Source organism: Scatophagus argus, chromosome 16 (genome assembly GCF_020382885.2).
Source record: "Scatophagus argus isolate fScaArg1 chromosome 16, fScaArg1.pri, whole genome shotgun sequence".
Taxonomy (NCBI): Eukaryota; Metazoa; Chordata; class Actinopteri; family Scatophagidae; genus Scatophagus; species Scatophagus argus.
In genome coordinates this window covers 18914100-18929450 of record NC_058508.1, presented here as the reverse complement: position 1 = coordinate 18929450, position 15351 = coordinate 18914100, and the positions used below count along the sequence as shown (strand labels likewise).

General features: G+C 43.3%; 1 protein-coding gene across 4 annotated transcripts in view; it reads right to left on the bottom strand.

Moving 5' to 3' along the window:
- The window catches only part of znf281a (zinc finger protein 281a), a 100231-nt gene that overhangs the window by 31248 nt on the left and 53632 nt on the right, over positions 1-15351 (bottom strand). The gene's annotated exons all lie outside the window — the stretch shown is intronic.

Below are 15351 nucleotides of genomic sequence, written 5' to 3'. Positions count from 1 at the left end.
CTGCCACCAGCCATGTCACCACTGTGGGGTAAATGAATGAATAAACTCACTGTTTTGACCTGTGCTGTTGGCAGTTGCCACAAAAACAGAAGGCAATAATAATAATAACACCTGGAAATGCTGGGGGGAATAAAGTTGTCAATTTTGAATTGAAGAATTTAACAATAAGAAGAACAAGCTGAGATTAGAGCAGAAAATGCGCAGCTTAACCAAATCAAGGCAGGAACGCACCACACCGTACGGGTGTAACTCCACAAAAGCCGTCTTCAGCACAAAGGGCCGAGCGTATCCGAAGTACTTTCAACACCTAAGCCTTAATTTCACCAGCACAGCAGCACAAAGACAGCAGAATCAATGGGAGAGGGAGTTTTCCCTCTTTCAACTGCACACTTGCAGAAACCTTCCTGCCTCTCATTATGAATCTGCAGCCTCGACCACCCACTCAGTCTACACAGAGCCTTAACTACTCCGTACACTTTATTCCTGTACTTTAACTGCAAACAGAGCATCCTGTGTGTGTGTGAGAGAGAGAGAGAGTTCTCATGCTGTGTGTGATTTACCAAACATAACAATGCATAGAAATAGGCTCATCACAAGACAGAGAAGCTCAAAGGAAACACAGACATGTAATGATGACCCGTTCTTCAACACATTTTAAGTTAATCTTGCAGGTTCAATTAATCGATAAAGCTGAAGTAGAGAAAGTGTCTGAATCAGGTCGTTTTACGTGATCAGCCTCTCAGGTGACTGACTTTCACTGGCTGAAATGTTTTATTCCATTCATTCAGCCTGAAACCTTGTTCGTGTTAGTCAGCCTCTCTTGGGCAGGGTTGGGATATAAAAAAGGAGTGACAATCCACTCTCACAGGAGCCATTTTTAGTTTGACGTTGAAGCCGCAGAGATGCTCAGGTAGTGTTTGTCACATAGATTACAGGCTGATGCCAGACTTGTTACTTCAGTACATGGACTTCGAACAGCCTGTGCAGCTCCGTCAACCTCACACATGCTTGAAAATGATGTGGGCAGCAGACCGTCCGTTAATGACTCGGGTTTCACTCATGCAACCTGCAGTGTCTTTTTCTGAAATTGAAAGCAGTGACTGTGACTCGAATACCCCTGAGCCTCCATTTTCACTGACGGCCATGACTGTGGTTCAGAGCTGGTTGAACTGTTGAGCTTAAAGGTAGTTGGAAAGTTTGAAGACCGGCTGAAGCCTACCAAGACGGGACAAACCAAACCTGAAGATTGTTTCCACCAACTGAAACACAGTTTTCAGTATTCGACGGTCAGGAAGAAGCATAAAACTTAAGACGGAGAAAATAAACTCGACAACAAACCGAATGACCGGAGTACCTGTGAGAAAGCCAGCTGTCGCATAATCTTACACCAAAACAAAGATGGATGCACTGATAACAACGGCGCCGGACTCTGTGTCAATGAGATGATTTATCGGTAGAGTCGGCCAACTGACCAAGAAATATCACAATCTGTCTACTCACAATAATGATCCACAGCCTAAACTCTGATCTCTTTCTCTAAATTTTGAAAAGCCCCCTTTAGACCATAGGTAGACTAGAAATACCTTGTGAATATCTTTATTTTCTCCATTAAAGCACAATATTGCATTAAAGAAGCTTCTCATTCACCATGTTGCTATACCTATAACTCTTATTTACAGTTATTTGTATGAGTCAGGTGAATTCATTTGTCCAGTCAGCACAGCTGTCCACATCCACAACGGATTATATGAAATCTGTGAACAGATCGAGGACAATAAATATCACAATTTCTACGATTTGCCTGAAAAGTAGATTGTGAGGGCTTTCAAGATCGATATCACTCGTTCCTATTCATGAGGTAATCAATTCACTTGCTCATACATTCCTACTCTATCATTTTATATACATAATAATAATACTAATGACAATAAAAGTAACTTTATTTATATAGGACCTTTTAAAACCAGGTTCCCAAGGTGCTTAACAATCAGTTAAAATCAAACCCTACAAATCAAACACAACAGAAGGGCAACACTGAAAGTAACTACAGAAAGTTAATGGCTAGTAAATGTAGGAAACAGAAAATTTAAAACAAATAAGATATAAGGACAGTAGAAACATAACATCACACATAAGCCTGTCTATAAAAACGGGTTTTAAGAAGTCACTGACCTTAAGTGATTTCCCAGTTGAATTCCTGGCAAATCGACTGCATCAAAATATGTCAGCATCCCAAATGTACACACCAAACTCTCCTAATCTATCAACAGAAGCCTGTAGCTCACTTTTGCCCAGGACCCTTAAACAGGTTAATCGAGCTGTGCTCACAATTGCCTTCCCGGCTGCGTGAATAAATCCTTCTATTATTTTAATTGATGTGATTAACCACATCTATGTGTCAAGAAGTACCAGAGGACAAAAAGCAATCAGGCAATCCAAACGACTGATGTGTGATTCGGGACTTTCTTAATAATTTCACAACCTCATCCTACTCACATCCAAAGAAATTGGCCTCTTATATAAGTTGACGACAGCCATCGCCACAGAATTAACGTCATTATTCTGCACGCAGCGGTGCGGTTATGCGGCAATGACCATCAGCGTGTCGCAACAGGAATTATGATTTCCTGTGGAGCCCTCGTGGCCCGTTGGCTGCAGGGGCGGGCCGAGCAGGGCAGCACCGGGAGGAGACAGAACAAATGCAATTTAGGTCCTGAGAAATTTTCCCCTGAAAACCCAATTATGTCTCTGCAGGGAAGAAAGGGTGATGAGGGTCATTTTGTTCTTTCTAATGGAACGACAGAACGTCTGCATGTAATGATGGGGTCTCTTTCTATTCTCTTGGCTTTCACTCACTGCCCACATCATTGTCACGCTTCCCTCTGCACCACACACACACACACACACACACACACTACAACAGAGTACACTGCAGGAAGAGTATGATTAAAAGTCCTCTGAAAGAGTGTGATTAAAAAGTAAAGGGCTTTTCAGTGACTGAAGATGGATTTCAAATAATGTCTCAGAAAAAGTTTCTCTCTCTTTTTTATTTTATTTTTTTTTTTGCCGAAGGCTGTGAAGTGAGGAATTGAAAAGCAGGAAACAAAGGGAGCGGGGCTGTTTGCTCTCTTTGCTGTAGAGTCTCTGATGGCGAAAAAGTGTGTGCGTTTGAATTTGTGTGATCATATTTCCTAAAAAACTCACGCCTGCATGTGACAAGTACAATTTCACAGAAGAGGTAGCGTCAGACAAACGATTTGTGCGGGGAGGAAAAGTGCTTATCGGGCACAATGTGGCTGGGGGAACGCGGCCGTTAAACAGCAGAAAGGAACCGAAAAGAAATAGAAAGATAAGGAGTGAAAGAAAAAGGGAGTACATAGATAAATGGGACATAAAGGAAAGCCATTACTCATGTTTACACGTTTGAGACCCTGGGTTTTCATTTATGAGTGCCAGAGAGAGATGGTGTAGAGGTGGATTTACTCCTGACAGGGTGTGTGTGTGTGTCTATTTGATCCGTTTGACAAATGGACACAAAGAAAATATGCAGCCACACACACACACACACACATCATTTGTTGTCAAGCATCTCATTACCGCTCACTCAGTCCTGTGGGATTGCGAGTGAGGTTTAATCTATCGTGGTTGTCTAATTGTGGCTTTGCACTGGTTTTGTGATGTAGGTGGGTTGGGCTTTTATTAATCAATGGACCTCCAACATTTTTTTCTGGAATCCAAATTCACCCCCCACCCCGACACACACACACACACACACACAAGAAGTAAGAGTCTTTGATTAAACTTAAACTTAAACCAATGATTCTGCGACACTCAAGCCAAACCAGTTCGCACGATGCTGATCAAGCCGTTCGCCATCACATAAATCTCCCTGTTTTTGTATTTTGCACAGTCTGTGGTGACAATCCTGCTATAATCAACCTGCAAAAACTGCCTCACCAGAGCTGGAGAGGCGGGAATAAGACTACGATGGAGTGGAAGTCAAAAGCACAGCAAAAGTGTTATTAGTGTAATTACTCTCAGTGATGTTTCTTCTTATCTAAGTATATTTATGAACTGTAAAAAGCACCAACTGCAAACCCGGCGTCTCACACGCCAGGCTTCTGTTGAAACATGGCCGTGCAACATGGCAGACTCTGCGGTAGGAAGGGAAGAGCACCAAGGTTTGAAGCCCCCCACCCCCCCCAAAAAGTCCCGTTTGATTTGCTTTTTCTCACATTGTGAGAGATGCAGCAGTTAAACGATGAAGTATCACAACCCCTGCGAAATGAATCGTTTCACTGTCTGAATTTGATCCAATGGGTCAGAGAAGTTGGTGGCTCGGGAGGCTAAAATCTTTTGTGCTGTGCTGGCTTCACAACGTGGAAGCTACACAGAAGATCTGTGCAACTTTTTGTCCCCTTCACTCTTACAGTTTCAGTTAATTCATAGTTAAATGTCCAGTAAACCTGTGTTTTGCGTTCCTCACTTGTTTGCCAGGTGATATAATACCTCTGTTGACTTCAGAGTGCATTTGTGGTTTCTTTTCTCTTCTGTCAATCATCCTTGTCGGTTGGCCTCTTTAATGAAAAACGTCTGATGAAGAGATGTTTTCGGTGTGCGTCGATCAGCATCACCAATATCGGAAAAATATTCTTAACGACGGCATGATATCGATTTCATATGCTATGTCTGCATTCATTGGCAGCGTAGCCTGTGAATACAGCTGAATACAAATGAGACTGAATGTTGTACTTTGCGGCGGCGGCGCCTCGAAGCGATGAACCGACTGGTGTTGATTTCCTTCTCCGCTCTGTGATGACACGCAGGCAGGTGACCACGACTGGTCCAAAGTACAACAGAGCCAACTATTCAATCAAGACGCACATCCCGCCACTTAACTAACACTATCTTTGAACGAAATGGTGCACTTGAGTGTGCCGCTGTGATGAACACAGCCATTGATTTGTTTTGAGGGGCGCATGAGGTCATTACGGCAGGCATGCGCTGAACTTCTCTCTGGGCTGTAGATGGACCTCCACCTTCCATTCCCTCCTGACACCAGCTGTCCCCACAGAGTCGAGTGATTATCCCAGCCTGTGAGCATCTGACTGCGTCGCAGGTCATGGGTTGGGTTGCAGCACTGAGACAGGTATTGATCGGTCCTTCGATCTTTAGCCCGGTTACGTTAGGCAGAGCAATGTGGGGGGACGTCCCCAGAGGACGCATGTTCTCCAAGATGAACCAATCATTCCGGCACTTCAGTCAAGCCACAGACGAAGACTTTAAAAGAGAACCAATATTTGCACGTTCCCCACACACATGGCCCACAGGCAAGTATTATGGTAATATATGCATGGAAAAATCAATGCAGTAAGCCATTCATTATTTTCGAAGCATGTCAACAGTGGTCGTCTCCACTGTGAAGCAGGCAAGTTGAAATTAAAATGCTACACAGAAAGATGAGCACTGATTTATTTGCCCACCGCCCTCCTCCATGGTGGTAAACTCTCCATGGATAAGGTGGAATAAGTCATTGAGCTGCAGATGACTCATTTAATATCTGCAGTTTGGATCAGGGTCAGCTGATCTGCACAACACAACACCACACAAAAAACATTTTAAAGGCTGTGTTTGAATCTGCTAAATGACAATGAGGCACACACACACGAACGCACACACACACACACACCACAGCCGCAGGACAAGGAGGTTCCCATGTTGCCGTGGTGACGGTCGTGGAAAAAGGTGGCTTGTTTTTGACTGACAGCTGCTGCATCTGTGCGTGTGTGTGTGTACGTGTGTGTGTGTGTGTCATTGAGGTTGATGATTCAGTCAGGCACATTTCCCTTTTAGACACCACAAGTGGCCTAATTAGCCATTCATTCACAGTTGGTGAAACACAATACAAAGAAATGGCTCAGAGTGGATTGTAAATGAATCAGCTATACATCAAAACATCCCGAAATGCATCTATCAAACGGGAAAGAATGGGAAATTAATGTGTTTTGTCTTTTCTTTTTTTGACAGATGGGATTAATGTTCTTTGTCATTTGGAACTTTCTGAAGTTTGCGGCTGGCATTAGCACGTCAGAGGTGGTTTTGAGTTGGAGGACAGCGCGGGGAGACGGCTTCCTAATGAGTCTCTCCATGACTTGTCTCGTTATTACGTATTCATGTTCCCGGTATTTTTAACCTGTGGAGACATCGACGTCAGGGTTGACTCTGAAACCCTCTGAAAACACCTCAGACTCTCTGAAAACTGACGAACAAAAAAAGAAGGCGTCAGGCAGGTTCGCCATCACGTTAGCAGGAGGAGGTGACGGTGCTGTCACACAGAGGGAAAGTTACTCGTGTTGGACTCAAATTGTCAAATTAAAGTCATCACTGACTACGGTCTGCATCAGTTTGGATTTTAAACTAGCAGAATAGCTCAAAGGGACCCTGAGAGGGCAGTTCACTCACAGTCAATATCCTTTAGTTGTTATGAAACCTTAAAATCTGTTTTTGTTTATTTTAAAAGATTATTCCTTCTGGCTTAACTCCCTCTTTCTGTTCAACAACTTTACTCCTTTGGTTTCTTCAGTGATTTTTGATAGGTAGGGAATAATTTAAAAACACACACCAGAGTCTGTCTGATACCTCTGCATGTGATGATAAGCCAAGGTCGGCTTGAAACTTTTCAAAATGTGATAAAAGTTTTCCTACACTGGCGCAGCTCATGCTCGAAATGCAGATTTACTCAAATAAAAACGTAATAATCCTTTCATCAAACAAACAAGATTTCAACGACTCGTTATTTCCTGTAATAAAAGTGCTTTATAAATGGACTCCCAGGAATTATGCTAAACAACTCCACTCCGACTAAGCACTCAGTTGCAGCAGTTTACTCCAAGTTTCAGCCAAGTTGTAGATGTCACACAGCACAGACCAATCAGAGGCAAAGCAGCCACAGCCGTGACAGAACATGAGTGTGTCCGTATGTCTGGGCTGATGAATAGTGATGCTACCTGTCTAAGGTGTAATCACAATCTGTGCGTGTGCTGTTAATGAAGAGGCTGTTCAGTAAACCCGAAGTCTTCGGCTCAGCTCTCTTGCCGCTGAAGTCATGACGTATGGAGTGGAGTCCAGATCGCCCGCCCTGATGCTCACCCTCTTCCCTCTGTCTCCTTGGCTTTGATATGTAAAATCCGTCCCCTCTGTCTGCCTGCCTGCCCCACTAAAAACCAGCGCGGCAGCACAGCTTGCTCCTAATCTCCATCACGCCGTGTCTTCTTTAAAGGCGGCCAAACACAGCAGCCCCCTCCTCACAAAAGAAGAATGCGCACTCTGTTTGAACATCTGCCTGTCTGTCAGCCTGCCAGCTCGCCTGTAAAAGGAGCCCAGGACGTTTTCAGGCTCCGGCACATTAATTAAATCTCACCGGTCGCTTCAAAGTGGGCTCGGCAGCATCAGGACCACAGGTTCTCCGCCTGCTGTTGTGGTAAACATGTCCAGATCCAGCCAGATGTAACTGCAGGGAGTAACAGTGTCAGACCAGACAGAAATGCAGCGGTTGAAACGCGCTTTCTGAAGCTCATTTATTAAAGGCTAATGGTAAAAAATGCAAGCCTTGTGCATTGTGGTCAGCAAGCAGCAGACATCAGTGATTCGACCACTCCATCCACTCCAACCTCCTCCTGAAAGGGTCACCCTGCGTTGTAATGACTTTATGTTACTTTTGCCTTCGTGCTTCATAGATAAAAGTCTTAAAAAGTCTTGTTGCACTGCCACAAGAACAGCAGCAAAGACTATGAAGAAGACTGAGTAAGAAGACGTCACAAGATTTATTTATTTAGTTATCATTCCATAGCACAGGGTTGTATAATGAAATGCTAGTTGTAGTCCTTTAATTCTAACCACAAAACAAAACATACATGTAAATGGACGACTGGGGGGTCTTTTTTCTCATTCTGTTCTTTTTAGTGCTTTTATTGTTCTGATTCTTCTGAATTTACTTCTTTGTATTTGATGTGCTCTTATTCTTTTATTTGTATGTATTTGCTTTTATTTTATTTCATTTGCTTTTCCTTGTGTAGTTTTCACTGGTATTTATTATAATGACGTAAGTTCTTCCTGAGCGTCCTGCTTCAGGCTGTGGTCAAGACAGATGGCCGCCCACCCAGAGCTCAGGTCTGCTCTGAGGTTCCTGCTCATGGGGTGACGCTGGGTCTCTGTAAGGTGTGTGGGCTACACCTCAGTTCATTAGCTGGCAGCTACTTCTACTCCTGCGAATTTATTGTGCTCCCTGCACCAGCAATCCACTTCTGCTCGCTCACCAAACTTGAGGGAAACAACAACAATAAACGTCTTCCTCAAATCTGCGCCAGTCTCACGTATGCAGAAATGGCTGTCAAAGGCAGCCGAGCCGACTGACACGCTGATGATGATCACTTCCAGAGGAGGAATGTCTCTTCACAGCTCATCCCTGTGATGCACGCTGCACCTGCCTGTTGCAGATATGTGACACTCCAGTGAAGCGGCAAAGAAAACAAAGTGTTTCGGGTTTCTGAGAGGCGTCCACAGGATGCGAGCCACACGCTGCAGCGTTTGGAATTAAGGACTTCAAAGGGTTTAGCGAAAACAGAGGAAATGTTAAGTGAGCTAAAGGCCACTCATCCTCGTCTGACTTTCAAGCCACTCAAATCAAAGCAGATGTTTTTTGTTTTGTTTTTTGAGCTGTGAGACATGTTGGCCTGCACTTTAAGTCAAAAACATGCAGCGCCGCTTCAGTTATTGGCAGACAAATTTTAGTGTTTATTCTACTGAGATTCATGACTGCTAAGTAGTCCATGTAATTTCAATCTTGTATCTGAAATGTAAGAAGTCAGGAGTCAATAACACTCAGTCAGTCTCAGGCTCTGAGTGTACTGAGCATGCTCCAGACAGACACACACACACACACCTTCAATGTGTGAAAGAGTGACACAATTTCTTGACAGTAAAAATACCTTCAATTTCCCATGAGCTACATCCCTAAAAGCACTGAGCTGTGACTCAGATTCAAAGACTCAAAGACTTCGATTTGCATTTTGAGATTTAGGAGCATCTCTGTGCAGCTCGGGCTTCTTTGCAGACCTGACTCAGCCTCCAGTGATCAGTGATCTGAAGGAAAAACTGCCGACCATTCACATCGGAGCCACGGGGCTTTAAACCACAGACATGACGCACGGACAGGAAACAGAGCGGGGACGAATGACACGGGAGTCGAAGCGCCTTCTGTGTCTCTTTGTCAGCCTTTTGTTGTAATCTCTGCTCTGTCAGACACGACCAACACTGTAAGTTTGACACCGCTGACAAAACATGTCGGCGACACGTCAGTGAAACATGTCATCCAGCTGGGTGACACACAGCCTGATGTCACATACTCTCTAATTATCCTCCCCTCATACCTTGTGACTTACTGCCACAATGTGTGTTGTAGTAAACCACAGAGGGACGACAGAGGAAATCAGATTGTCTATTGCTCTCCCTGCATATGCACCTTTTATATCTGCGCCTCTTAACTCTGCTTTCATCTCGGCAGCTTGTTTGACACAGGTTGGGGGTGGGGAACAATATTGTCTGTATGCACAGTGCAGATTCCCATAGGGGAGATTTGCCCTCTTACTTTTCCTTATTATTAGTAGCATTATGTATGAGACATGATTATACAAAATGGCACAGTACAAAAAAATGGGGCTGGTGGCAGTTAGATTTCACTAAAGATGCCTTATGGGTTCTCACAAGCCAACCTTTGTTTATTTCATACTCATTTCCCAGGATTCCCAGCGTTTTATTTTTTTTTCTTCCCAAAAATCTCTTTCATCTTCATCTTCTAACAGTAATTTAAGCATAAAAAGAATGAGGTGACATTTGAAAGATGAAAGAACTCCAATCACCCTCCTGTCGAGAACACTGATGCTGCTGTTTGGATGGCTATAAGGTCAAGCCCAATGCTAGAACAAACGTTTCTGCAAACCACAGATATGTTAAAACAACATGTTCGGCTGGAACATGTTCAAACGTGTTGCCAAGATCACCTGCTTGTGGGGACAGGAAGTGAACAGTGATTTCTCACTTGGTAAGTGTCTCGCTCAGGTATCACATGACATGACATCACTATGCTCTCCTCTATCCTCTCCTCATGATATGGATTAACACAACTCATACTGTAAAAATGTTGATCTCATGTATAAAACACACAGGTTTAACCCTAGTTTGCAGAAACCACACATACATTCTGGTGAATGGTCTCACAAAGTACCTGGTTAGCTTAGCTTAGCACCAAGACTGGAAACGGAGGGAAACTGCTAGCCGGGTTTTGTCCAAAAGCAACAAAACGAGATCTAACTGGTTAATTAACGAGCTTTGCAGATGCTGGCACGTGGATTTTGTTAGCTGAGAGAGACAAGTTAGCAGTCTTCATGCTAAGCTAAGCTAACCGCCTAGCTTTATATTAACAACACAAGCATGGCATGAATCTTCTCATCTAAATCTCTGCAAAAAAGCAAATAAGCGTCAATTCTAAAAATGACAAACCCATTTTTATAACACACATTATGTTTCATTCATGGGACACACAATGAGACATCTTTGCATATTAACTGGAGGAGGCTGCAATGAAAAAAAATCAGCAAAAAAACCCCACAAAGTTTACAAAATAAAAGGGTTCGCTTTGACATTCATGATTCATTGTCTGGGCTGAATGAGAAAACAAATTCAGTTAGCGGACAAAACACTTCCTGATTAAATCCTCATGTTACCCAAAGCAAAGCAGGCGACAAAAGACAGAAAAAAGGCGATGAGTGAATGCCAAGTAACTTTAATCATCCTAAAGCTATTTTCCCTGCTGTTACTTTTACATCAGTGTTCATGTTTGATGGAAAAAGGAAGTAAAAACCTTGAAAGCAGGATGATGGGTTTGACCTCAGTCTGCTCAGAAGGATTATTTTTGCTGTTTTACACAGACAAGAAAACATTTGCCTTCGTTCAGACAGACAGATGGCCTTCCAGACGAGTCATTTTTCTCTGCCAGACATGGCCGACGTTTACCAGCGGTGACACAAAAACACACACACACACACACACACACACACACACACTTTCCTGATACATAACGAGCCCCTGGAAGAAAAGGCAGTCATACTGCGTGAAACTGAAAGACGGTTTGTTTCATGTTGTGGCTTTTACTGTACAAAGTACCTGATTAGAGATCATATCCAAAGAGAACTGCTATGGCCGACCTGTGTTTGTGAGCGGCCTGAAGCAGCAGAGTGTGAGGGGAAAGCTGATATCCCTGCTCTTCTTGTTCTCTCTCACCCCCAAAAACTGAGTGTTCCTGTCAAAACAATGGAAAGCGATGTGAGACAAAAAATGAGGCGAAAGTGTGACTGAGCTCTGCTGTAGCTCCGTAACGGCCTGCTTGAGGACTTTGTGCGAACCTGATCACTGCACTCTTCTAAAAACCCCTCTTTAAAACACGCCGCTATGGATTTTTGTCGCTTTGGGCGCAAGAGAAAACTGTGTGAGTGGTGAATTGCAGAAAACGCTCTGGTCTCATCTCGTTTTCTGGTTTGCCACTTCATGTTCATTCGTAATTTCTCTTAATTGTTTGGCGGGTTTGAAAATTAATATTCTGTGCATTTGCTGAGCGATGAAGACAGTCAGGACGTAAGCTGTTTGAATAGTGTCTGACTATTATGCTCATCAAGCCATTCAGCGACCACTTTCATCGTGTAAATGGAAACACTGTGCAGAAAGCGAGTCCCATCAGGATTAATAAGCTTCTCTGTAGGAAGCTCGAGAGCCGTCAGAATGGATTTATGTATATTAGCGCTAATCTTTCCCTCTGATGAGTTGACAGACTGTGATTCCTGATAAATAATTAATAACGGACGAATGTGGCTGCTGTCAGCTTACATTTGTTTAGGGTAATTTTTGCAGGTGGATTTCATTGCTGTCAAGATGTTCCTGCGAAACGGCTGAGCAGAAATGCAAACACAGACTGAACCTCAGAAAGATTATTTTAGACATTTTGGCTCGTTGGACATACATGCACTGTAGCTAAGATTTAAACATGACCGGATGTGATGTCGGCTAATAATTTCACGGTTGCACTAAACATCAGCGTGCACAGCCTTCTCTGCTTTCTGTCCTGTTATCTTCTGTCCCACTTTGCTGAATGACAAGCTTCCTTTCGGATTTTGGTGCCAACGTCCCAGCAGAAATCCTATAACTGTCGTCTCTAATGTATCAATGTGTCATTAAGAGTCTATTTTACATTTTTTCTAAAATCCACAAATATTGACTGGCAAAGAGACACTTTATTGTGTGTATTTCTGCAAATACGCACGTAACTTTTTGTTGTAACTTTTTGTTGACTGAAAGCAGCATACGAGGCTGAAACACAACATCCTGTAAAGTTTCTTAAAGCAAACAGTCACCTGTTTGTAGGATCATCATCCCACTGGGGTAAAGTTTGTGATAGCTAGTTAGCATCCAATATTCACTCTCCTTTGAACTCTGTTTTGGTCTCCACCGACTCCTGAGGGAAACGTGTGGCTCTTCAGCTGTTAAATGCTCCACCACGTTCACCTGCTGCTCACTAACCCTTTTTTTCATTGGATGCAGGCTTCCAGCTGCTGCAAGAAATCAGCTTTGGAAAGTTGAGATAGAAAGCCAAGTGACACTGCCTGCTTTGGGAGTACGCTGCACGTCACATCGCTGCGACACACCTGACATTTAATTCTGAGCCGAACAAAACTTTGGGAGGAACTTCACAAAAACACAAAAACAATAATAGTGTTTTCAGAAGCAGCTGCTTCACACACAGATGTGTTGCAGATGTACCCTTCAAAACACCATCTCAGTTCTGTGGGTTTGGGGAGTGCACACTGGAGGACACTGTCAGCTGACTGGAGAGCACATTTCTGAAGGCCTAAGGGTGTTGACATTAGGCTGGAAACTACGTGTTTTCTATTCCATGTCAGGAAGGCACCGCTGCGAATATGTCAAACTCATTAGTGATTAAGTGCCTCTTCCCATTTCTCCTGCGCTGATAGATGCACGTCTCGAGGGAGAAGAATATGCACCTGTCCGATTTGTTTCCAACAGGTGGATCATCAGGACCAGGGCGGCTTTAATCAGACAAACTTTGTCTGAGATAACAAGCTCTGCGTCTGCTTGTGCCGTCCTCTTCACTGTACACGCCAGAGCCTGATTAAAGTAAACAAACTATTCATTTATTGCCTCTTTTTGTTGAATTTAATTTGGCAGAATGCTTCCCCGGGGAGCAGAAGCTAAATGCAACGTTTGAGTTGCTGACAAGGCGTCTGGCTGCAAAGCCGAGTCGGTTTCCAAATGATCCTGTCAGGTCTGTGTGGAGTGAGGCAAAACCACAGGTCTCCTGCATTTAGCCCTGTCAGACACAGTAAGCACACTGTGTGCAGACGCCTTCCTCTGGTGCCAGCAACCGTCAACCATCATTTGTTTATCGCTTTAGAAGTAGAAGCAGCTCGGACGCAACAGCATAAATACCAATTAAACCGATTCACTAGCAACCCATGATACAGCTCATCTTTTCTTTTTTTTAATGTGTCTCTTTTTTTTCCCAGAACATCTAAACAGTGTTTGGTAAAATTCATACCAGAGTGTATTGTTATGTAGATTACAGCGCCGTGCATCCTTTTATACACGAGAGAACAAAGGGATCCTGCGCTCGGATTTGCAATGAAAAATAATTAATCGTGTGTCTCCTACTTGGGACACAGTTGAGTATGCATGTGCTAACTCTCCAAGTCATGCAACATTCATGCCCTAAGCATTCATTAAAGTTTGACAGATACAAATGAGGGCGTATGAGGCATCGAGGCACCTCTCACAATTTGGACCACATTAAGAGACGGCGATAAGGAGGAAGGAACTTGCAGTCCAGGCATCATTTTGTGGGCGGTGGAGCAGGGAGAGATTTAAAAGCTGCTTTTTTACTAAACTCAATCCCACACAGCTTTTTATTTCTATTTCACATATGACTACAGGATACTGTAGTTCTTATAGTTCTCTTTTTTAATTGGCTTATTTGGCACGAAGAACAAAGAGTGTCCCTTTTTTAAAAAAAAATCTGTTTGTTCTCTTTTACAGTTCAAAGGGAAATGGGACAAGACACTGCACAACAGACACTTAGAAAGACATTTAGAATATATATATGTATGTTTAATAAAGGAAGCATGTGTGGGACTCAGTGTTGATAAGTCCACACAAAAACAGCTGCTGTACACTCACCGTATCACACCTGAGCAACATTTACCGGACACAGCGACCTGGTAACAACAGAACTGAAGATCACTCACCTCCACCTATGGAGGAAGTGGAGGAGGATGAAGGGGAGGGATATGTGTTCATGCTGGTGTTCAAGCCCTGTGTGCCTTCGGTGATGGATAAAGCGACCTCTGTGGCGAAGTCTGAGACAAAATCTGACCTAAACATGCCCTCTAAGCCGAGGCAGACCTGCAGCTCTTAGAAGATCAAAGGAGCAGGCCCCAAACTCTGTGATCACATTTTATTACATGTAATTTTGCACACACTCCAAAGTGCTACATCCAGCTGTAGTGAAGAAGGACCCCGACTGCTCCCCTCAGCCCTGAACACATTTATACCATCTTTCAGCTCATTGCTTTCTGGTCCACTTTCAACAGTCTGTTGTTTTTATTGTCCAGCAGGCAGCTGTTTCCAGTGAAAATTTTCCTACAAAGCCACTGAACACTACCTGCCAATACTAAACAGCAGACAGATAATTAAACAGCTATGGAGCCTCTCATTTCCCTCAGGAGTTAGAAGAGACCAGAAAGTAAGCTAAGAGGAGATTGGATTCTCCATGTGACCAGAAACACCAAATAAATGCTAATGTTGCTCCGTCTCTGTCAGATGTGTTAGTCTGCAACTAGAAATGTCAATAACATGTCAGCAGTTATTGCAGGTTTAAAATATGCAAAACATTTTAACATTTTCAGATAGAAGGTGAGGCAAAGGGACAAGTCATTCTCATCCATTCCACCCACCCATTCTGACCCAAGTCACCCATCCATCCTCCTAACATCCATGCATTTTAACCAAAAGTAGGATGGATTAGTTATTTATTTATTTATTTTTTTAACTGAACCTAAAAAAGTAGTTTTTCTTCCTAAATCCCAATCAAACTGCAACCATTTCACAACATTAATAATGTTTTGTGGTTCTATAAATCCAGACTCTCATCAAATCGTCAGCATTCGATCAGGCCTTGGTGTGTTTTGGTAAACAGGTCACGCACATCACAATCTCCAACAAGCACTACTG